At 46.4% G+C, this 25,207-nt stretch overlaps 1 long non-coding RNA gene across 1 annotated transcript; it reads right to left on the bottom strand.

Annotated features, from left to right (window-relative positions):
- Positions 1–648: 648 nt before the first annotated feature.
- LOC310779812 lies at positions 649–7,393 on the bottom strand. The gene is made up of 3 exons (XR_014552857.1): positions 7,286–7,393; positions 6,844–6,967; positions 649–737 (listed from the first exon to the last, which is right to left on the bottom strand). It is a non-coding gene; the product is annotated as an uncharacterized lncRNA (long non-coding RNA).
- Between the last annotated feature and the right edge of the window lie 17,814 nt (positions 7,394–25,207).

The following is a 25,207-nucleotide window of genomic DNA, read 5'->3' as shown; positions in this document are numbered from 1 at the left end:
CTAGGTTATCCTACAAGTAGTCATGGCTAAGAAGCACTTTTACATTTGCAAGTGTTTTTTTATACTTTCATATTATAGACCAGAAATAGATTTTTTGCTAATAAGCATTTCCATTTTCCATGCTTCCATTTTAGAAATGGAAGCATTTTTTTCTCCTTATGCATAAAATGCGTAGTGAAACCATGACCCAAAAACAAAAGGTATGTGGACTGTGGGCTAATGTATTGTTGCAATATTGCATACAGAGTATTAAAAAATACATACATGTTTCATCACTGCTATCCTGGCGTTGCTCTGCGGTGCTCATTGCAGGTGACTGGCATTGCTGGTTTCAGATCGGCATGGCACTTGGGTGCTGGCTGCAGGTTACATCAGAAGAAAAAAGTATTGGGAAATATTAGGTTTCCAAACTCTTACAAATGAATGGAATACTAAGATCCCTGGACAGACACTAAAGCTGTTGCGTGGCCTAACGTTTTCATCCAAAGACTCACAGATGCATACAGTATATTAAATGCAATACCACATACATGTTATCACTGTGATCTTGGTGTTGCACTGGGGTGCTGGTGCTTCCTGCAGGGGGCTGGTGTTGCACTGACGTGCTCCCTGCACTGACCCTTTTGTCTCACATCACAAGGTGCCATACAGCCTCAGGAAGTTTTCAGGACCGGGAAAAAGATTGTTGATTTCATCCCGGGAGAGTGAGTGCAGCAAGTCTTCTCCAACATTAGTAGCTGGAACAGAAGTTACAGTTAGGGGCAAGAAGACACTGAGCTTATCACTGAATTAATTCAGCCTTGTGTACATAACAGTTGAGGATATTCCACTATCTTTTTTTTTTTTAATTGTGACATTTCCTCTTTCCTGTACAATTGCCAGTGTTCTGAGATTTTGCTCACTCTTGCTACAGCAGACCTGCCAACCTTGGGAAATGATTTTTAGTGCCACACAGCATGTTTTGGCCTTGTGCTTAGTTCACATGCTTTCGCACTACAGTGCACATAACATCACTGTCAATGTGACAGTGTTAGCCAGATGGCTAATTTCCAACTGTTGTCCCTTGGCCAGAACTTAAGTTAGCCATTACTCAGTCAAAAGTTTGAGTACACTTGCTTAAACCATTGTCGTTTCATGATATATTTCAATTTGTGTGCTTACACCAGCTCAGTGGCCTTGTGGTTTGAGTGTCCGCCCTGAGACTGGGAGGTGAGTTCGATCCCCGGCCGAGTCATACCAAAGACTATAAAAATGGGACCCATTTGCCTGCCTGCTTGGCACTCAGCATCAAAGCGTTGGAATTGGGGGGTTAGATCACCATATGATTCCCGAGCGCGGCACTGCTGCCGCTCACCGCTCCCCCAGGGGATGGGTCAAATGCGGAGAACAAATTTCGCACACTCAAGTGTGTGACAATCAGTGGGACTTTACCTTTACTTTACACAAGCGGATAACCATAAGTGAAATGCAAGTAAACGTATGTTGTGATGTCAATTCTGAATAAAGTAGTTAAGTTAGTAGTAGTTAATAGTTAACACAATTGGAGAACATAGAAAAAATACTATATTGATCATAGTTTCACTGTTATCCATCTAACCATAGCAAAAAAATCTGTTGCTCATTCTGATCTCTTGAGACTAACTAGAGCCTCCTCATTTTTTAATCATTCTGTGCTCGTTTATTTCTTGCTCCTAAAGCTGTGTTCACACCAAGATATTTATTTTTCTCTCTGTCGCTTGATTCAACCCTATGGAATCACTCTGTCGCTCTGTTTAAATCGCTCGTCAACAGGCACAATAATTGACGGACATCTGGGGGCTATAACGTTACGCAATGTCATGATATTCGTCCACTACGAGCCACTGTAGTTGTTTACAAGCTAAGCCTATCAGCGTGCTCCTAACGTGAGCTAGTACAGACTTCATTTCGGCTATGTTCACACAGCAAACATTAGTGCTTGAATCTGACTTGTTGCTCACATCTGATTTTTTGTGTGGCTGTTCACACAGACTTTTTAAAAGTGGCCCATATCAGACTCCAGTGTGAACTAGGGATGTCATGAGAACCGATACTTCGGTACCAAGTCGATACCAACATTCTGAAAACGTGACGGTACTCGCTTTCCTCCAATACCCAAAGTACCGACGGGAACCGAGGAGGCAAATCTGGTTGCTTCATTTGTGTTGATTTTGGGCTGTAAATCAGCAGTTATCTGGCAACCTTTTTTTTTTTTTTAAGACTCGCAGCCGTGAACACGTGACTACCTACCCACACACTACACACAGGAGAACAACATGCAACATGGCGGCGGCACCCGCATCTGCTTCTTCAACAACTACAGCGACAGCTGCCCCTCCATTAGTTGCCAAGAAAAACACCAAAAGTCGGGATGGAAGTACTTTGGATTCGAGCCGAGGCTGATGAGCATGGATTAATAATTGAACCCGATAAACCTGTATGCAAACGCTGAAAGGGGGAAACACATCCAACTTAGCGAAGCATCTAAAAGACCGACATCCAGACCTCTACAAAGATTTCAAGGTGAGTGCGTTTCATTTCAACGTAACGTAACGTGTTGTTAACACGTGTTGTCATTGCCCATCTATTAATAACGTTACCTAAGCTAACGTTAAACAACCCTGAAATAATAAGATTTCAAGGTGAGTGCGTTTCATTTCAACGTAACGTAACTTGACAACGTGTTAACACATGTTGTCATTGTCCATCTATTAATAACGTTACCTAAGGTAATGTTAAACAAGCCTGAAATAATAAGTTATCAAACGTTTTGTTTGAGAAGGAAGGCTGGCATTGCTGTTTAGTTGTGTGTGTGTGTGTGCGCGGTTGGAATAGGCTACCGTTCACTCTGTCAAAAAAAACGATAAAAAAAAAACGTTTTAAATGTCACCACTCCATGTCAGTAAACTACTGCTTGCACTGTGTGTGTGTGTGTGTGTGTGTGTGTGTGTGTGTGTGTGTGTTGTTTTTATAGTCATTAAGCTGTAGCCTACCTTCTAAATTAAATATATATTTTCTTTCACAGTATGAGCCAGAGGAGGACTTGGACCAGGAGGACAGGGCCGGGCCAGGGCAAAGCCAGCAACAGCCACAGCAGCAGCAACAGCCAACAATAACGGAGGCTTTTCTGAAGCTCAAAAAATATGACCATGACTCACATGAAGCACGGAAATTAGATTGGGCAGTTGCTGAATTCATATGCATGGACAAAGTTCCTATCTACATCTACACCGTAGAAAAGCATGGATTCCAGAAAATGCTTGAAAAGTTCAACCCCAGATATGAGCTACCATGTAGGAATTACTTCATGTACACAGAGATCCCCAAACTCTACACTGAAACTAGAAACCTCATCACCACACAGTATTGTATTTTCTTTACTTTAAGGCTACATGCCACTTGTTCTGTTTAAACGCACACAGTATTGTTTGTTTTAAATAATGAAGGCTACACATCACTTCAAATGGTTCTAATAAAGGAGTGTATGTTGAACTACATGGGATTTATCGCTTTGTTTTTATTTTTACCGTGGTATCGAAAAGAATCGAGTATCGTGGAATTTCACTGGTATCGGCATCGACTACTACATTTCTGGTATCGTGACATCCCTAGTGTGAACAGGTCGCGGACCTGAAGTGACCCGCATGTGCAGCACACTGCTGTTCTACATAAACCCAGAAGAAGACAGCAGTAAACATGGCGGTAGCTGACGATGTTGTTTCATCTGTTGTTTACGGTTCAATTTACAAGTTATTGTGCAGTGGAAGACAGGGAATATAGGTGCAGATGATAGCGAGGAAGAGAGCTTTTAGATTTTTTTTTAATAATGGCTTTCTGTGGAGCAATAGCTGCTACTTCTTGCTAATACTTATGAGGTCTAAAACCTCACTGTTCCTCCACTGATTACCTCCCTCGCAGCTGTCCTCCATGTTTGTAATCACAATCTGGTCCTCCCTCCTCCCGCCAGTGCAGAATAGTGACGAATGTCGCTCTGGAATGACGTAAAAGTCACATTGAAGCATTAAGTCAGATATGGGCAAGATGTCTGTTCACACCGGAGTCACATTCCAAAACATCAGATTCGAATCTGATGTTTTTCCACATTTGAAAGTAGCCCAGGTCGTCTTTAAAAAAGTAACTTTCAATGTGACTTGTACTGTTCACACAGTCATAAAAAAGACTGACCTGAGTCACTTAGGTGGGAAAAGATTAGATTCAAGCACTAAGGCTGGCTGTGTGAACGTAGCCTTCATGTCAGCTGTCAATGCGGTTTGTTGCCACACAATAACCAGCGGTTTGTTCCAAGCCAGTGTGATATTTGACACACTCTCACACGGCAGCCAATCAGCGTTGAACAGGGAGCGACTGATGCCAGCGTAATTTAGCTCGAGCTGGGATATTTCATCCCGGGCGGAGAGCGTATTTTCGATGCCAGCGAAAAACTTTAATAGGTCGGTGTGAACGCAGCTTTAGGGTCCCTTAGGAGCAATAATCTTTAGTTTAGGGGTTAGGATCGATTTTTTTAATGACTTGGCTCTCTCAGACAGCTTCTTTGACATGTTTTTCAAAGTGAAAACCAAGTTGTCAGGTGACGTAAGGATCCCACGCGAGAACGACCCACCCCCCTCTCAAAAGACCCAAATCGAAAATGGAATAATTTCTCTAGTTTTATTTTACAAGTATGAAATAATTTAGCTTACTACAATAATGATGTCTACTTTCTAGTGATGCGCGGGTCAGGTTTTTTTAAGGCCCGCCCCAACCCAACCCGTCATCGGAGCCAGCCCGCCCCGCCCGCCCCGTTAAAATATCTGAAAATTCCGAACCCAGCCCAACCCAGCAGCCCGCAACGGCCAATTTAATGTAATATGTCTCCGGACGCAGGAGGAGCACAGCAGAGCTTCCAAGGTGTGCAAAGCAGCTAATAACTCTGTCTCTCTCCCCCCTCTCTCTCTCTCACACAGACACACACACACACACAGACACTCACATGCTGCCCTGCGCGACAACAGTTGTAGCCTAGGCCTGCTCTGGATGAGTTGCGCTGCTGCTTTCATGTCGGTCTTTCTTCAATTAATCCATGGTATTCAGATAGCGCGACCGACTACGCTTCCCCAAAGTGCGGATGGCGTGACCGCGCAGTGTTTCAAATGGAGGTAGCAGGTATAGAGGTAGGCACTAGGCAGGCTACAGAAACAGTTCTTATTCTTCCCCATTTCTTTTAATTACCTCATGCGCTCTCAATTGTTGCAGTAGTAGGCTAAACGTAGTAGTGCAGCAGGTGCGCACACGGCTTGCAGATACGGCCAGACTCGCTGTCTGATTTCTTTTAATTACCTCATGCGCACTCAATTGTTCACAGCCTACTCACGTTGCAGTAAAGTTGACAAATAGATCACAGTCGAGTCCACAACAGAAAATCTGCGGTGGCATTATATGGACACTTCAAAATAATAATTACAGCGAATAATCCTTCCAAAGTGTTTGTTTTGAGAGCACATAGGCTACCTCATTGAAGCGTTTCTTTACTCCATGTAGGCTATAGAGAGTGCAGCAGGAGTCTGTCTGATTGTGTGTACCTACATGCGAGAGAGAGTTAACGTCTTTAAGGTTAATTACTCTGCGTGTTTCATTGCTCTAAATTATTTAATAATGTTGCTTTGTCACGTTCTGAGCCTGCCCCGCCCGCACCCGCGATATTTTCATAATTTGCCAACCCAGCCCGCCTGCGGGGCGGCCCAGCCCGCGGGACCCGGCGGGTTCTGGGTGACCCGCGCATCACTACCGGGCGGGCATCAAACAGCACAAGGAGGCACAGATCACCGGAAATGTCCATATCTGTGCAGATAAGCATGCAAAAGATTACTTGGATTAATGTTAATGCAAAGGCCTATGTAATTTAATTGGCTTTTCATAACTCTCATTCTAGAATATCGCTATTCACAATGTCCCATCCGCGGTTCATGGCTCATTCCTGGCGGCATGACGGCAGCGCCTTTCTCCCCGGCTGGGAAGCAGCATAGTGAGCCAGCCAGGGACTGTAAGCTGGATTTACATTATATAGAGAGCCAAAGTGAACGTCACTTCCTGCCTTTCTCTCTGTACCAGCATCTGAAAAAATATGAATGGAGTGAACGGCGAGAGACGATACTTTTTTGATCCTGTTTGAATTGTGCCACGGGGTACAAATGTAATTTTGTGTCAATTTAAAAGATAACCATGCAAGTCAAGAACTTTTACCAACTTTTGCCACTATAAGTTATAAATCAGAAAGACTATGCACAACCAGTCGCATAAGTGACATCTCTCCTGCCAGTCCACGTTGTTGATGGTGTGACGTATTGTGAGACACGAGAGATGTAGTTGATTGACAAAACTAAACCTTACGTTTCAGTTTCAGAACAAACTGCGACTTTCTTGACTTGCAAAGTTATCTTTTAAATTGACAAATGTACATGTGTACCCCGTGGCAGAATTCAAACGGGATCAAAAAAGTATTGTCTCTCACCATTCACCCCCATTCATATTTTTCCAGATGCTCGTACCGAGAGAAAGGCAGGAAGTGACGTTCACTTTGGCTCTCTATAATGTGCCCGGCAGTAAGTACATCATGATACAGAAGTTAGATACACACTTACAATGCCAGACTTCAAGCTGTCTATCACCGTGGAAGTAAAGAGATTGTATAACAACAATGAGCCAATCACATTCCCCTGCATCCACATTTAATCCAACAAGTTAATAATAATCCTGTAATTTGGAGTAGATTTTTTTTTTAAGTTGCTTGTACTGCATATCCAGTGTGAGATGCAGATGTTTTCTTACTTGGGTCCAGCATGGGCTGTTGTCCTCAGACTGGGCAGAAGAGGTGTGAGGAGTTGGAGTGGATGGCAGTGGAGGTGTCCATTGGCTGGACAGAGGGGGAGGCAGATGCATCACTTGGTTGGCCCTGGAAGCAGACACAAGAGACAAGATAGCAGACAAGTGTGTTACCATACAATGACGCAGTGTAATGTTATGTGTGGTTGTATGCAGTCATAATGCCTTATTATAAATGGTTTTAACTTGACAACAAAAACATTCTAAATTGAACCCCAGCTCACTTCCTGTTGCATTAAAAAAATCATTAAAGTGGAGGACTGGCCATTCTGTGAAAACCGTCTATAGTAGTGTTGTGAGATAATGCGCCTTTGTCAATAGTGGTCATCAAACTTCTGTTGGTCATCCATGTGAACATGAAATGAAACACACCACACAACAGCTCTACCTGTATCTGCTGGGCGATGTTGAGACGAGAGGCAGGTTGAAGGTCCCCAGCCTGACTGTTCTCCGTTCCTCTGTGGTCCACTCTCAACTAGCATCACACAGCGTAGCATAAGGAAATTGGGGAAGTAGAGTGTTCAAAACGCTCTCCTACCCGTCTCCGACGTCCAATCGCGGATCCAAAGATATAATAATATTTCATGAAGTTTTACTTCCCAGGTGCACTGGATAGATACTAGATAGATCAGTTTTATTTCTGTCATGCACCATATTTGTGGTGCCTAGCCTGTATGTCCTTACAAGACACAAATCATTCAAGTTCAACACTTGATTTGATGATTTGATCAATGTGCTGCCGTATCCGTGTGACTGCAATGTTGTATGTTTGCTCAGACGCATGCACCATGATAGTGAGATCAAACACCCTGCTGTAAATTCAGCACAGGCTGTGGAAAGACTGCTTTTTAAAGGTTGTTTCATGCAGGAATATCATTAAAACCGCCGCCTAAACTACTGGCTTCCATAGGGATATTATTATATCTTTGGATCTGTGATTGGACGTCGGAGACTGGTAGCTAGGGCTGCACGATATTGGAAAAAACTGACATTGCGATATTCCCTGCCCCTGCGATATATATTGCGATATGAAAAAATACAGATTTTCACCAGATTACCAGAATAGCTCTATTTTAAAGAAAAGAATACTTCTAGAATGATTGGGATGATTTTGTAGAGGAGTCCATCTGATTTTGGAGGGGAAATTAGGTATTTTAATGTTTCTCAACCACTGGGCTGTCGCCTATACTGTAGGCCTCAGAGCGTCATCTATCAGGGTGCATACACATTTTGACCAATGGATTTCCATGACTTAGGCTACATACATGAAAAAGTGAGTAAGTTATGACATTCTACTTTAAAATGTCACTAGCCTACACTTCACTTAGTGTAATGCAGCCTTTAAAACCAGGGAAAGACAACATGTATGCTGTATCACCATATTACCATATCCAACATCTAAGACCATATAGTCTCATATCACAATATTGATATACAATTGATATATTGCCCACCCCTAATATTGAGTGCCAGAATCTACCTCCCAATGATGCTATTTGCAGAAAAACATTAGATTTCATTGATTATAATCACTGCTTTCAACTTCTTTCGTTCTTCTAACGTTTCAATAAATCAACAATGAAACACCCCTGCCACTTTACACACTTGGTCTGACCTCCCGGAAACCCCCTCCAGGAACGACCAAGTGGTACACTCCGCATCTGCGGAGTTCCGGTTTTTGAGCGCAAGGCTGGCAGTACAGAGAGACGAGGATTCACATGCAGCCGACCGGTGACAAACTATTCATTCGTGAAAAGTAATAAATATACATTTAATTGCCCAGATATGCCTCTTCTCTTTTTATTTTCACTGACATGTTTTGTGTAAATAAGTCGCTATGTATGATTAACTCTACCGTAACGTTACTGCTATCATGTGATGCAACATCAGAGACTTGAAGGGGAGAGACAGCCACAGTGATAACACGGACAACTTATCAGTAATCAGCCTTCGTGTCATAAGTTGCGGTCTTGCTTTTTGGTGTTTCAAGAGTAAATATCTCCACTCCACGGACATGTTGAGTTACAGCAGCCAGCCTGCTGTATGCGAGTGCGCTGCAAACTGTGGACAAGTCCGCCTCCGCAACCACATCGTTTACAGACGGGCTACTGTCTGTCAGCAACGCAACATAAGCAAAAGATAATTCAATTGAGCTCTCTGTGCATGTTTGTTGTGTTGAAGCTAAGCACTAAATGAGTGAGTACAGTAGCGGGGCGTCTCTCTCCTTTGAGAGAGCCTGCATTTCACTCAGTAGCCTCCCCTAAAGTGAGAGTTTATCAAGCAACATGACGAGTTAATTTGCTTTTGACATCGCACGTCCTGCGATGTGACTATCGCGCATGCGCACATCGCAATGTCGATGTGTAAACGATATATCGTGCAGCCCTACTGGTAGCAGAGAGTTTTGAACACTTGACTCCCCAATTTCCTTATGCTATGCTGTGTGACGCGAGTTCAGAGTGGATCACAGAGGAACAGAGAACAGCGGAACATATGTGGCTAGACACACTGTAGCTGTTGGCAAAGATATGCAAAGGCATGACTTACATACAGGTTTCTCTGACATTTCTATAAAAGCGTCTCAGTCACTCTCTCATACAGTGAATTATGAATCATTCAAGCAAGTTTGTACTCAGAAGTCTAATAGATTTTACCTGAAGCATAGAGGCAGAGGGAGACAGATGAAATCCAGGTGGGGGAAAGCTGTGGATGGATTTCAGGGAGGACACTGCAGCAGCAGGTGGGAAACATCTTACAGGCTCCCAGTTATTTCCTGGTCTATAGAGTACAAACATCCTTGTCCTCAATCAATTTAATCAACCAAAATCTCATACTGTTTCATCATACTGCTTTCTTAGCTAACTTAACAAGAATACATTTACACATTAATACACAGCAATGTGTGCTGCTGAAGCTACCCACTACATTCTCATTTTGCATACAAACACTTTGATAGACACTGAGCTAATGAGCACATGTTGAGAAGTAAATCAGAAGACACAACTAAGTTGTGCTATCCATTACCCTGCACCAAATAAATTGAGTTTGGCCCAGAATTTCCATTTCTGCAAGCCATGCATTGTGAAGAGAACTCCTAGCTAGCAAGCGAACTAGTAACAACACACTTTAAACTAAAATAAGTCTAAACTCATTCAAATTAGCCGGACATGGTCTGAAAGTTAACTGGCAGGCTGTGGTACATCAGCCCAGTGTGTCCTGTACCTATAATCACGTTAGTAATGTAGGCTAACAGTAACAGCTTGCTGGGGAGTTGCAATCGTAGCCCATAACATTAGCGTTAGCTCAATGCTAACGTTAATGCTAACGCCATTAGCGTCACTTTGCGCGACTTAAAAACACAGATTTGGCTGGTCTAACCTCATTTGTTACTAGTAGTGGACTTACCTTTCCTGCTTACTTTAGTTGAATATACTGCTAATCCCATGAGACCATCCGATGAGAGCCAAAAAGTGAACATCTTCATGCTTTAACCCGCGCAGGAACTTCAAACTCAGGCCAGCTTCTTCTTCTTCTTCTTCTTCTATTAGATTTCCGGCAGACTGGATGCCTTGCGGCACATTGCTGCCTCTCACAGTTCTTCTTCTTCTTCTTTCAGATTTTCAGCAGTATAAGACTTGGCGTCTTACTGCCCTCCGCAGGTGAAAGATATCAATCAATTATGAAAAAATAAATAAATAGTGTCCACCACCCCCCAACGTGCTCCAGTTACTAATATATTATTGTCCATACTGTCACTCAGACCCAGTTGTCCGAGTTTCTGCAAAAGCGTCCCTCAGTATTTTATCGATTTCTGCTCCAGACACATCCACCACATTTAAGAACCTCTTAGCAGCGTCAAGCACCATCTCAATCCTCTCCGTCTTCCCACTCAAATTATCAGCACAGTTTATAACCATGGCTATGAAAGCCAGGAATTGCTTCTTTTCCATGCAAATGACATTACTTTGGTTAGTTTGTCCCTTTTCCCTCTCCGGTTGTTTTTGCTCTGGTTCTTTCTTTCTCTCCTCTGACATCTTAACAGCCTCTGCATATGATATTCCATTTTCCTCTCTAATCTTGCTCACTATTCTTTGCTCAACTCTTTTAGGGCACTGTGCTGACCCCACATGATGATTTCCGCCACAATGCAAGCACTTCACGTCATCTTTTTTTATCTTACACTTTCTTCCATCATCACAATACTCGCCCCCACACCTCGCACAAATAGTATGTCCTCTACATACTGCTGCAACATGGCCGTACTCCTGACAACAAAAACATCTCAGTGGAGCTCTCTCGTAAGGCCTAACCCTGTAACACACATAATCTAAATATACCCTTTCTGGCATTTCCCCTTCAAAACTGAGGCACACTGATTTACTATCCTCCCTCTTCCCTTCACTGAATCGTGTTAGCCTCCTGGCCTCACATACACCTGACACATCCAAAAACAAGTCTGCTTCCACAGAAAAAGGCACGCTACTTACCACTCCTTTTTTCCTGACTTCTGACCCAAGTGGGAAACAAGACACCTCATCATCCTCATCTCCTTCTGTTCCAAACTCACTGATATTCATAGCTTTATCTCGCTGCCTCTTTGACAAACATTCAATAACAACCATACCGCTTCTTGTTGTCCTGACCGAACGAACCTGTCCTAATTTCCTTTCAACAAACTTACCTACAACATGTGCATCTCTGAAAATACCATCAACTTTTTGTACCGCAATCATTCCAACCACAAACGACTCACTCCTCCTCACTGATCTACTGGAATCACTTTTCTTTAAAGCTCCTCCTGAATCCTCAATTTGTATTTCGGTGTCTTCAGACTCCATTTCGTCGCTGTCACTATCACCCGCCATTTTTTCAAACCCCACTCCAGCCTCACTTTGCTCGCTATTCTGAACACAGGCTTCCATGCCTCTCCCTCCGCCTTGGTTTTCCGATTTGTGCTTTTTAGGCTTGTTCTTGCCCATTATTTATTTATTATTTTAACACAGTCAGCTAGTGTTCAATTTGATCAGCGTCTCAACACGACTCTCCTCCTGGCCAGCTTCTTCTTCTTCTAGTAGTGTTTTATGGCGGTTGGCAAACAACTTATGGTGCATTACCGCCACCTTCTGAAATGGAGTGTGGATCAGAACGGACTTCTAAAACACTATCCTGACTATTTTCTTCTATTTCGTCCAGTTTCCTCTAAAAAAAATATATCCCTATACCCCACATTCCCTGAATTCAACTGCAATATTTATTTTAACTCCAGCTTGATTCGATTGCTCTCCAATCTGTTCTTGAGGATCTGTCTTTCCTGTTGGTAGTACAGACAATCAATCAGATTTTGATTTATGATTAGACCTCTGACTTCTTTTTTGTTATTAATTTTACTTATATTTGTGTTTGATCAAAATGTTGTAATTGCTCAGTCTTGATTTTGATATGACCAGAAATGACTAAATGTCAGACTTTATTATTATTATTATTATTATTATTATTATTATTATTATTATTATACTAATAATAATAATAATACTACTAATAATAATAATAGTAATCACAATAATAGCAATCATAACAATAATAATAACAATAATAATAACAATAACAATAATTATGTCAGTTGTTTCGGAGACTTCGCATCAACACCATGGGGCCGGCCAGCTCCCAGGGCACATTCTGGGCCTTCTGAGTCCATCACATGACATCCCTGAGTCCATCCATGACATCACAATGCTGCCCTGTGACATCATGACAGATGTGATGCCCCTGCCGACGATGTATGACATCAAGTAGAATGAGCTCTTCTTAACTATGCCACGAACACCACGCCCCATGCAGAGTGATTCAGGAGACGAAGCCAATAGCAGTCCGGAACAGGACGGGATAATTAGAAGTACTCAGAGATTATTAGACCGTGTCCTGGCAGACACACCCGTGTCAACGCAAGCTTCAAGACCTGAGCCAGGCCCTTGAGAGAGACAGCTGATGGTGGGAACTGGTCCCCCACGGCTGCCTTTAAAACCTCTACAACATCAGTAGTAGTATGTGGTTACTAAAATCCTTGAAGGTATAACATTACCAGAGCCTGCTTTATAAAAAAACTGGTATGATAACCCCTTATGCCATGGCCAGGAACACTGTATACACATTGCACATTTTAATTTATCTTTACTATAGCTACTGCATGGTATCAAAACAAATGAGAGTGGTCCCTTAAAGGATTACAGTATCCCCAATAAAATATAATTAAAATTATAGCTGCTGCGCAGCAATGGGTTGTGGCCGGGCACGACCCATTGCTGACTGGATGCTTGGTGGTGGTTGTTATGTCTGATAACGTTATGTTACGGCCTGGTTGGCCTTGTTAACTTAGGTACATGTTACTGTGCCTTTAAGAGTTACTGCACCCGATGTACGGCATTGTTGTAAAAGCGTGGGTTTACGGCAGGGAAGTAAAGAGCATGAAACAAGCAACATGGTGTGATTATTTAGCCTATTTAGCGAGGATGGCTGACTTGATTTTGCCGCCGCCGCCACCTTTTTTACCCGTCCCCAGTGACCCAGCTGTTCCCTGGGATCGATGGCAGAGGTCGTTTGAGGATTATTTGCTGGCTTTGGGGCACTCGATTTGGAAGAGGATAGGAAGTGCGCGCTCCTCCGCCACTGCCTCGGCCAGGAGGGACAGCGGATCTTCGCCACACTCACGTTAACGGATGGCTCGTATGCTACAGCTACCGCGGCCCTAAAGTCTCACTTCAGCACGGGAAGGAGCCGACGCATGCACCGCTTTGAGTTTCGTCAGAGGGCTCAGAAGCCGGGTGAGATGGTCGCGCACTTTGTGTCTGCCTTGCGCGAGCTGGCTAGGCTTTGTGACTTTGGGGTTTTAGAGAATGGACTTATAGTGGACCAACTGATAGAGAAAACGTCCTGTAACCAGATGAGAGAGAGGCTGTTACTGGAGCCAGACTCCATGACACTGGCGGATGCGTTAGTGATTGGGAAGCAGTTGGAAACGGCTCTATCGGAGGTGCGCAAGTTGGGCCGCGCTGTGCACGAGCCTGTGACGTCATTCGCCCCGTCAGTTCAGACTGTGGCTCAGGAGATGGCAGGGACCGCTGCTGCAGACGTGGTGAGTGACAGTTGGGATGTACAGAGAGTGGACAGAGGCCTTAGAGAGGGCGGGCCCAAGTGCTGTAATAACTGTGGCTCCTCTAGACATGCAACCAGAGATCAGTCATGCCCTGCTGTGGGCAAGCGCTGTCGTAACTGCAACATGATGAATCATTTTGCACGCTGCTGTCGCTCCCCTCCTGCCCACTCAGATACAGCTGTTGTTCCAATCAACACAATACAGAGCCCACAGACCTCACTCAAGCATTGCACATGTCGTGTGGGTGGAGCAAGCGTACCGCTCCTGGTGGACACGGGGGCAAAAGTGTCAATACTGAACAAATGCACGTATGATTGACTCTTCAAACACATGCCTTTGGAAGCAGCAGGTAACGCTCTGTCGGGTTATGGCCACTCCCCCATCTCCACTTTGGGTGTGGCCCGCCTTCCTGTCAGATATGACCAACAATTTGCCCCTGACACCAAGTTCTACATCACACAGAGGGGAGCCAACATCATGGGTCTTGATCTGTTCCTCGCCCTGGGCTTTACTATGACTGATGCGAGGGGCCTGCATGTCCTGCAGGTCGCCATTTCCTGGCCCGACCGTTTCCCACATCTGTTTAAAGGGCTGGGCTGCATGTCTGGATTTGTTCACCGGCCTACTGTTGACCTGTCTGTCCGCCCCGTTATCCAGCCACTGCTGTGCATTCCCCTCGCCCTCCGTGATGCAGTGGAGGCGGAGCTACGCTGCCTGGTGGAGGGGGATGTCATTGAACCAATCAACGCATCACCGTGGGTGTCCAACTTGGTGATAGCCAAGAAACGGGGGGGCGGGCTGCGCCTCTGTGTCGACCTGACGGATGTAAACAAAGCCATCATCCCGGATAAGTACCCTCTACCCACGGCCGAGGAGCTTACTAGTCATTTCCACGGCTCCATTGTCTTCAGTAAGATGGATTTACGTCACGGCTACCTGCAGACTCGCCTGGCACCTGCCAGCATGAGCCTCACAGCGTTTGTCACGCACGTGGGGGTTTTCAGATATAAACGCATGGCGTTTGGACTGTCATCGGCCCCAAGTTGCTTTCAGAAGATGTCACTCATCCTGGCCGGAATCCAGGGGGTCTCCATCTACCTGGACGACGTAGTGGTACACGCACCCTCCACCGTGCTGAACGATGCTCGCCTGGAGCAGGTTTTTCAACGTTTTGAACAGCAGGGGGTCACACTTAATGCTGAAAAGTGCGTGTTTGGAGTTGCGGAGGTCGAGTTCCTCGGCTTCAGGCTCTCCAAGGACGGTATTGCCCCGATCATGTCCCACACTGAAGCCATTCTGTCCCTGCCAGACCCGCAGTCGCCATCCCATCTCTCCTCTTTCCTGGGGATGGCCACCTACTATCTGCGGTTCATACCACACTACTCTGACTCAACTGCCCCCCTGCGCCAGCTGCTCAGAAAGGATGCTGTGTGGGAGTGGACCCCTGCCTGCCATGAGGCCGTGCATGCCATCAAGCAGCAGCTTACGTCCCCACCCACATTGACGCGCTTGGTGCGGTGCTCTCCCAGGTCCAGGAGGAGGTGGAACGCCCTGTAGCTTTCGCCTCATGGGCACTCTCTCCGGCGGAGCAGAAGTACTCTGTGGGGGAGAGGGAGACCCTGGCCTGTCTGTGGGCGTGCGAACGCTGGCACGTCTACCTGTACGGCAGGGCTTTCACCATCCGCACGGACCATCAGGCGCTGACGGCACTGCTGGCAACCCGGGGCTCGGGGCACAGGCCCATCAGACTGCTGAGGTGGGCTGATAGGCTGAATCAGTACAACTTCAGCCTTAAGTTTGTGCCGGGGCGTGCTAATACAGCGGCTGACCTCCTATCCAGAGCGGTCTCCGTGACGAAGGAGACGGGTGGGGTGACACCCGATTTGGAGGACGACGAAGACTGGGTCAACATTCTGCATGGGCCCCTCAGCACGGTAGTCACCCTGGCAGAGCTGCAGCAGGCCTCAGCTGAAGACGAGACTCTCAAAACCCTCCGGGCTTATGTCCAAGATGGCTGGCCTGCCACGGTGGACGACAATCTGCTTCCCTACCACCGGGTCCGTGATGAGCTCTCCTGCTGGGGGGCTGTGTGCCTCGCTCACGGCCACCGCACCATTGTACCGGAGACTCTGAGGGCCGGAATACTGCACATGGCGCACGAGGGGCATCTGGGGGTGGTCAAGGTGAAGCAACGTTGCAGAGATACAGTGTGGTGGCCCCATATAGACTCTGACATAGAGGAGCTGGTGCGTAACTGCGCCTGCTGCCTTCTGAGCGGGAAGACAGGCCAGCCGGCTACAGCACCCCTCACTCCAATCCCTTGGCCATCTGCACCATGGGAACATATCCAGGTTGACCTCTGTGGGGAGCTCCATGGGGCGCCCGCACATGCGCGCTACCTGCTGGTGGTGCATGACCTGCATTTGAAGTGGCCGGAGGCTGTCGAACTGAGCTCCATCACCACACACACAGTCATCGACCGCCTCACCAACCTGTTTGGGCGATGGGGCCTACCCAGTGTCATCACAACGGACAATGGGCCCCAATTTGCATCAGCAGAGTTATCAGAGTTCCTGGCACTGCGGTCCATCAGACACATCAGGACAGCAGTGTATCACCCGGAGTGTAATGGGGGGTGGAAAGACTAAATAAAACCCTCAAAAATGGAATCCGAGCCTGCCTGGAGGAAGGGAAAACCTTCAGTGCCGCACTCAACCAAACTCTCCTGACCATCCGGGCATCCAAGCACTCCACCACGGGGGTGTCACCTGCACTGCTCATGATCGGGCGCGAGCTAAAGCAACCACTGGACTGTTTGAGAGCTGAGCCAGCTCCTGCACAAGAGAGGCCAGGGCTCCAGAAAGTCAGAGCCCGGGTCCAAGGTTCACAGGCCCAGATGAAAAGGAGGTTTGATGCCTCTCGCAGAGTACAGACCCCCACACTGTCTGCAGGGGACTGGGTCAGGATTAAACATCCCCACCGCCAGAACAAGCTGACGTCATTCTGGTCTGAACCCCTCCAGGTGACTCAGCAGCTGGGTCTGGCCACGTACAGACTGGACAACGGGAGCCGCTGGCACGCAAACCGCCTGCACAGAGTCGCAGCTCCAACAGCACCTGCACCACCCCTGTCTGCAGCGACGGCGCTCGGCTGGCAGCCCAGACCAGGAGCAAATCGGGTGGGGGGTAACCTACCGCCACAGCCAGAGGCTGTTCCCCAGCCTGCGCGCCCTCAGAGAGTGAGGGTCCCGCCCGCCTGGCATGGAGACTATGTGACTGGGTGATAAGGGACACAGGGGGTTGTGGACTGAATGTTATGTTCTTTAAAAGGGGGGTGGGGGGAGAAAATGTTGTCTGATAACGTTATGTTACGGCCTGGTTGGCCTTGTTAACTTAGGTACATGTTACTGTGCCTTTAAGAGTTACTGCACCCGATGTACGGCATTGTTGTAAAAGCGTGGGTTTACGGCAGGGAAGTAAAGAGCATGAAACAAGCAACATGGTGTGATTATTTAGCCTCTACCTAAACATAATAGTGGTGTTTTATGGGACTGGATGCTTGCATGTAAAAACACACATTGCGGACACACTGCTTCCACTTATATAGGGTGAGCCAGGAAGGATTTATGACATCACAATTGCTCGAGTGACATCACTGATGGCATCACAATTGCTCGAGTGACTGATGACATCACAAATACAACCTAATTACCCTAGGTAATTAGGGTAATTAAGATGCTGTTTAGGCAGTGCATTTTGATGCATTGTGGGCTCAATTTTTGACCAATCGAAAAGCTGTTTGATACTTTTGTGTAGGACAGTCTAACGATGCAGATGCTGACGTTTCGTGTCGTTTGAAGAAAAAATGTGGGTTAAAAGGGCGGAGCGCTACTTTGTTCAGAATACCTTTTTTATGATTATTATTATATATTATTAAGTAGCCCAGACAGCACACACCAACACCAAGTAGCCCAAATAGCAGCAACTTATGTTTGAATGTAAATCTGACTATAGTATATATTCATAATATATGTATAGATTGGCGGTGGGGGAAGACCCACGGACATCTGTGAAAGAACGGATGACAGCTCGGAAAGACGGCACGCAACAGTGTTAGGGCTGGCACCCTGAGGCACTGCGCAAGCTAGCTACAAGTACAAGACCAAGTGCAAAGAGCAGCTACAGCAACGCAAAGCACCTGATACTATCCAGAGAGTTATCTCTGGGTTTATTAGTACTGCTTGTTAGTCGGCGGAGGACCGGGGTCAGGAGTTAAACCACAGTGCCCTGGACCTCTTTGCTCAACCTGCTCAGAGCACAAGAAGAAGGGGTGCAAGATGGGTGTGGCTGACTAGAGCTCGCAGTTGGAGCCCTTCTACAGACGAAGATTAATCTTCGCAGCCCCACTCAGGCGAGGCGTACAGGCTGGGGGGGCGAAACGCTGGTGACCCTGAGATACCTGCTGAGGATGTAGAAGGGTTTCCAACGGTGTGAGTGCTCTGGCCACACTCTCACCAAGGAATACCGCCGTGGGGGCGGCATGTCGTAGCTCCTGCGGTTTCTGCTTGTGGCAAGGCATCTTTGATGTGAAGTGAACGTCGGGGGTGCTTTGCTGCGGGCGGGGTCCGTGGGGGCCGCAGTGTGTTGTCCTGCGGTTTACTGCACCCATAGAAATGAGGTGTTATGTCAAGTTTCAAGTCGTTTCATCATTTTGGCACGACTGTGTATGTTCCAGCGCCCGCAATCTTGAAACGAGAAAAGCGATTGGCACCAAACAACACAAATCTACTCATATGGGACCCATATACAACATATTAAAAGATTGGAGTGCTACCATGTTCAGAGAACGTTTTGCTAACATTGGACTCAGTGGCATAAGGGCTGTCAGGCCCCCAGGGCAGAGGTTGATCAAAGGAACTTTTTTTCCTGAAGGACTTGGGGAGTTTATTGTTTCATAATCATGTTTAGACACCAAAGACTTGTAATATACACATGAGCGTACCATCCCTCAGTAGAGTGACAGGCATGTGGGGTCAAAGTTCCAAGGTCACCGTGTGCACGTCCCACATTACCCAATGGAAAATATGGTCCCTGCACACCGGGAGGAAACCATGTGATTGATGTGGCTGAAGATTACCCTCAATAGACTTGTAGAAAAGGGTCCATAATGGCCCACCGTTAGGCCTGTTCTTGGGGCAGTCGATGCTCGCGAACCGGCGCGCCAATGACGTAATGACGATGACACTGCCGTGACATCATCAATGATGACGTCAGAGGTCACCTGTGAGGTCATCGGCGACGTCAGGCGGTCTAGGCTGACTGTGATGGCAGACGGGACTTTACGGGGTCACCGATGATGTCATAGCATAGAGTTCACCTGTGAGGTCATCGGCGATGTCAGACATAACACACACAAGGTGTTCTGTGACGCTGTATCCGGTATACTTACTTCTTATATACTTCTTTTCTACTTCATAATGTCTACCCTTACCACGACCAAATCCGAACCCGAGCTGAACCCTGGCTGTCTTACAACCAGCCAGGCCCTGGTGACCGACTGCCTACAACCAGCCAGGTCACGAGTGGTATTCCTTCAACCGCATCCGAGGACCGACATCTCTGTGGTTCTGATCGACCACTGCCCGTGAGCCCTCAACTTCGATCCAGCACACTTCACGAGGCAAGCCCACAAGCTTCGCTACAAGACTAGATGCACAAGATGAGAGCCAATCAGGGTCGCTCAGAAGGCTGGGGAACAGCTAATTTGCCATAACATTGCAGCGGATGGAAAGAATGACTAAATTTTTGGCACGTGTGTTCAGCCGGAGGTCCTGAACTAGTGTAGCGAATATCGCCTCATTCCGTTAAGCCATGCCAAGATGAGATCCAATCAGGGTCGCTCAGAAGGCCGGGGAACAGCTAATTTGCCATAGCATTGCAACGGATGGATAGAATGACTAAATTTTTTGCACGTGTGTTCAGGGGGAGGTCCTGAACTAGTGTAGAGAATATCGCCTCATTCCGTTAAGCCATGCCAAGATGAGAGCCAATCAGGGTCGCTCAGAAGGCTGGGGAACAGCTAATTTGCCATAACATTGCAGCGGATGGAGAGTATGACTAAATTTTTTGCACGTGTGTTCAGCTGGAGGTCTTGAACTAGTGTAGCGAATATCGCCTCATTCCGTTAAGCCATGACAAGATGAGAGCCAATCAGGGTCGCTCAGAAGGCCGGGGAACAGCTAATTTGCCATAACATTGCAGCGGATGGATAGAATGACTAAATTTTTTGCACGTGTGTTCAGCTGGAGGTCTTGAACTAGTGTAGCGAATATCGCCTCATTCCGTTAAGCCATGACAAGATGAGAGCCAATCAGGGTCGCTCAGAAGGCCGGGGAACAGCTAATTTGCCATAACATTGCAGCGGATGGATAGAATGACTAAATTTTTTGCACGTGTGTTCAGCCGGAGGTCCTGAACTGGTGTAGCGAATATCGCTTCATTCCGTTAAGCCATGCCAAGATGAGAGCCAATCAGGGTCGCTCAGAAGGCCGGGGAACAGCTAATTTGCCATAACATTGCAGTGGATGGAGAGTATGACTAAATTTTTTGCACGTGTGTTCAGCCGGAGGTCCTGAACTAGTGTAGCGAATATCGCCTCATTCCGTTAAGCCATGCCAAGATGAGAGCCAATCAGGGTCGCTCAGAAGGCCGGGGAACAGCTAATTTGCCATAACATTGCAGCGGATGGATAGAATGACTAAAATTTTTGCACGTGTGCTCAGCCGGAGGTCCTGAACTAGTGTAGCGAATATCGCCTCATTCCGTTAAGCCATGCCAAGATGAGAGCCAATCAGGGTCGCTCAGAAGGCTGGGGAACAGCTAATTTGCCATAACATTGCAGCGGATGGAAAGAATGACTAAATTTTTTGCACGTGTGTTCAGCCGGAGGTCCTGAACTAGTGTAGCAAATATCGCCTCATTCCGTTAAGCCATGCCAAGATGAGAGCCAATCAGGGTCGCTCAGAAGGCCGGGGAACAGCTAATTTGCCATAGCATTGCAACGGATAGATAGAATGACTAAATTTTTTGCACGTGTGTTCAGCTGGAGGTATTGAACTAGTGTAGCGAATATCGCCTCATTCCGTTAAGCCATGCCAAGATGAGAGCCAATCAGGGTCGCTCAGAAGGCCGGGGAACAGCTAATTTGCCATAACATTGCAGCGGATGGATAGAATGACTAAATTTTTTGCACGTGTGTTCAGCCGGAGGTCCTGAACTGGTGTAGCGAATATCGCTTCATTCCGTTAAGCCATGCCAAGATGAGAGCCAATCAGGGTCGCTCAGAAGGCCGGGGAACAGCTAATTTGCCATAACATTGCAGCGGATGGAGAGTATGACTAAATTTTTTGCACGTGTGTTCAGCCGGAGGTCCTGAACTAGTGTAGCGAATATCGCCTCATTCCGTTAAGCCATGCCAAGATGAGAGCCAATCAGGGTCGCTCAGAAGGCCGGGGAACAGCTAATTTGCCATAACATTGCAGCGGATGGATAGAATGACTAAAATTTTTGCACGTGTGTTCAGCCGGAGGTCCTGAACTGGTGTAGCGAATATCGCTTCATTCCGTTAAGTCATGCCAAGATGAGAGCCAATCAGGGTCGCTCAGAAGACCGGGGAACAGCTAATTTGCCATAGCATTGCAACGGATGGATAGAATGACTAAATTCTTTGCACGTCTGTTCAGCCGGAGGTCCTGAACTACAATGATAACCTTAAATGGAAGTGGGCGAGGCCAAGGGGCGTCACCCCCCACCCTTCTGAGATCAATTTAGATAGTAAGTAGCCCTGGTGGCATGTGGGCGGGCTGTGTGTGGGCTAGAAGGCTGACACTTGGTGGTCGTAGAGTAGCAGGGGGTGCCACAAACATACCAAAAGATCAGCCTTCTAGCCCTCACCTCTCTTGAGAAACAGCCGTGTTCACCCTGCATATGTTGGTGTACACCGCGCATGCTTTATCATGTAATATGTAAAAGCTTATATCTCAAAAACGACTCAGGCTAGCAGGCAGTTCCACCTGTGCCTCCCGCCTCCCAAGACCAGAGGCAGGCGTGCGTCCCGGCCTCAGGGTTAGCACCCCGGAGGGCGCCACCCACTTCACCGGTGCCCGCACCCCGGCTCAACATTTCACCCGTGCCTCGCACCTCCCATGACCGGGGTCAGGTCAGCACGGCAGCTCCAGAGCCAACGACGTAATGATGATGACACCGCCGTGACATCAGCGATGATGATGTCAGAGTTCACCTGTGAGGTCATCAGCGATGGCAGACGGTCTAGGCTGACTGTGATGGCAGACGTGACTTTATGAGGTCACCGATGATGTCATACCTCCCCGGACGTTGTGACATCACCAACGGTGTCATACCCCGAATGTGGGGGGGTATAAAAAGGTGTTGTTCTGTTATGATATGCTTCTTGGTCCTATTCCCCTTTCTGCAATCTGTAAGCTCTATACGTGGCTTCTGCCTTGCTCCTATCTGCCTGATATTTCATTAAAGCCTGAAAAGACATCTCTGTGGTTCTAATCGACCACTGCCCGTGAGCCCTTACCTAAGATCCGGCAACTTCACACTTCACACAAGGCAAGCACATAAACTTCCTTACAAACTGGTCCTTCGAGCCGGCGTGCGTACCGGCCTCAGGGTTAGCACCCCGGAGGGCGCCACCCACTTTACCGGTGCCCGCACCCCGGCTTAACATTTCACCCGTGCCTCGCACCTCCCACGACCAGGGTCAGGTCAGCACGGCAGCCCCAGAGCCAATGACCCAAACTACGCAACCCCCGGTTCCACTGCCCAGACAAGGGCAACGGCCATTGCCAATGCCACCAACACCCGCACCCAGGACACATCCGCCAACAAAGGTCGCCGACCCTGAGCATGCAATAGAGTGCAACGGGCACGGCTCCGCCGAGCCCGCCACTGGGATACACCACACTCAGGTAGGCATGGCGAACGTTGGGACCAACAGCACGGGGCACAGTCAGCCGGCCGGCGTCAACCATTCCCACAAGATAGCCGGACACGACAGCTGGGACCCCCCCAGAGGGCGGGACCAGCCATCACGATTACCTATTCCCGGAATTCACCTCCTGGCCCTGCCCGGGCTCATGGAGACAACTCCAGCCAAGGCCTCTAGGGATGCCAAGAAGTCCGAGCAGAGGAAGCCAAGAACGGGCCCCAAGCCCGTTCCCCCAGAAAGAAGCGGCCACCCGGCTCCCCCTGACGGATCAAGCCACCCTGCTCCCCCAGGGGGAACCGGGGGGGGGGGGGGGGGGGCGACTACACTGGGAAACCTCCATGGGGAAACCGCCATGCCCTCCGTAAGGTCTGCAAAGTGGTGACCCAACATGGGGACCAGAGGCTGGACACATACGCCATAATGGACGACCGCTCAGAGTGGACCGTGCTCCTACACCCAGCAGAACAGCAGCTGGCCCTTACAGGCCAGCCAGAGGACATGCCTTTGCGGACGGTGAGGCAGGAGCCCCAGATGCTTCACAGGGCGGCCGTCTCCCTCATCGTCTCGCCGGCAATTTGCCCAGAGCAGACCTATCGCACGCAGAGAGCCTTTACAACACAACTTAAAATCAACTAAATATCAATGTCTAATGATATTAGAATTTAACATTGTGTGGACGTTAATGTTAAAACGTTTAACAAACGTTGGATTTTGGTTACTTAACAACACAACATAAAATCAACATAATCTCAACATCTCATGATGTTTGGATTTTACGTCATATTGACATTAACATTGGGATGTTTAGAAGACGTTGGATTTTAGTTATTTAATAACACAACTTAAAATCGACTAAATATCAACGTCTGATGATGTTAGAATTTAACGTTGTGTGGACGTTAATATTGCAATGTTTAACAGACGTAGGATTGTGGTTACTTAAAAACATATTTTAAAACCAACAAAATATAAACGTCTAATGATGTTGGGATTTTACGTTATATTGACGTTAATACTGGGACGTTTAGAAGACGTTGGATTTTAGTTTCTTTAAAACACAACTTAAAATCAACTATATATCAACGTCTAATGATGTTCGAATTTAACGTTATGTGGACGTTAATGTTAAAACATTTAACAAACTTTGGATTTTGGTTACTTAACAACACAGCTTAAAATCAACATAATCTCAACGTCTAATGATGTTGGGATTTTACGTTATATTGACATTTATATTGGGATGTTTAGAAGACGTTGGATTTTAGTTACTTTATAACACAACTTAAAATCGACTAAATATCAACATCTGATGATGTTAGAATTTAACGTTGTGTGGACGGTAATATTACTACGTTTAACAGACGTTGGATTTCAGTTACTTTATAACACAACTTAAAATCGACTAAATATCAACGTCTGATGATGTTAGAATTTAACGTTGTGTGGACGTTAATATTGCAATGTTTAACAAACGTAGGATTTTGGTTACTTAAAAACATATCTTAAAACCAACAAAATATGAACGTCTAATGATGTTGGGATTTTACGTTATATTGACGTTAATACTGGGACGTTTAGAAGACGTTGGATTTTAGTTTCTTTAAAACACAACTTAAAATCAACTAAATATCAACGTCTAATGATGTTAGAATTTAACGTTATGTGGACGTTAATGTTAAAACGTTTAACAAACGTTGGATTTTGGTTACTTAAAAACACAACTTAAAATCAACATAATCTCAACGTCTAATGATGTTTGGATTTTACGTTATATTGACATTAATATTGGGATGTTTAGAAGACGTTGGATTTTAGTTACTTTATAACACAACTTAAAATCGACTAAATATCAACGTCTGATGATGTTCTAATTTAACGTTGTGTGGACGGTAATATTACAAAGTTTAACAGACGTTGGATTTTTGGTTACTTAAAATCACAACTTAAAACCATCAGAATTTCAACGTCTAATGATGTTGGGATTTTATGTTATATTGACGTTAATATTGGGACGTTTAGAAGACGTTGGATTTTAGTTTCTTTAAAACACAACTTAAAATCGACTAAATATCAACGTCTGATGATGTTCGAATTTAACGTTGTGTGGATGTTAATATTACAATGTTTAACAGACGTTGGATTTTG

The sequence above is a fragment of the Poromitra crassiceps genome (genome assembly GCF_964638095.1).
Source record: "Poromitra crassiceps genome assembly, chromosome: 7".
Taxonomy (NCBI): Eukaryota; Metazoa; Chordata; class Actinopteri; order Beryciformes; family Melamphaidae; genus Poromitra; species Poromitra crassiceps.
This window is presented reverse-complemented; position numbering and strand designations above follow the sequence as displayed.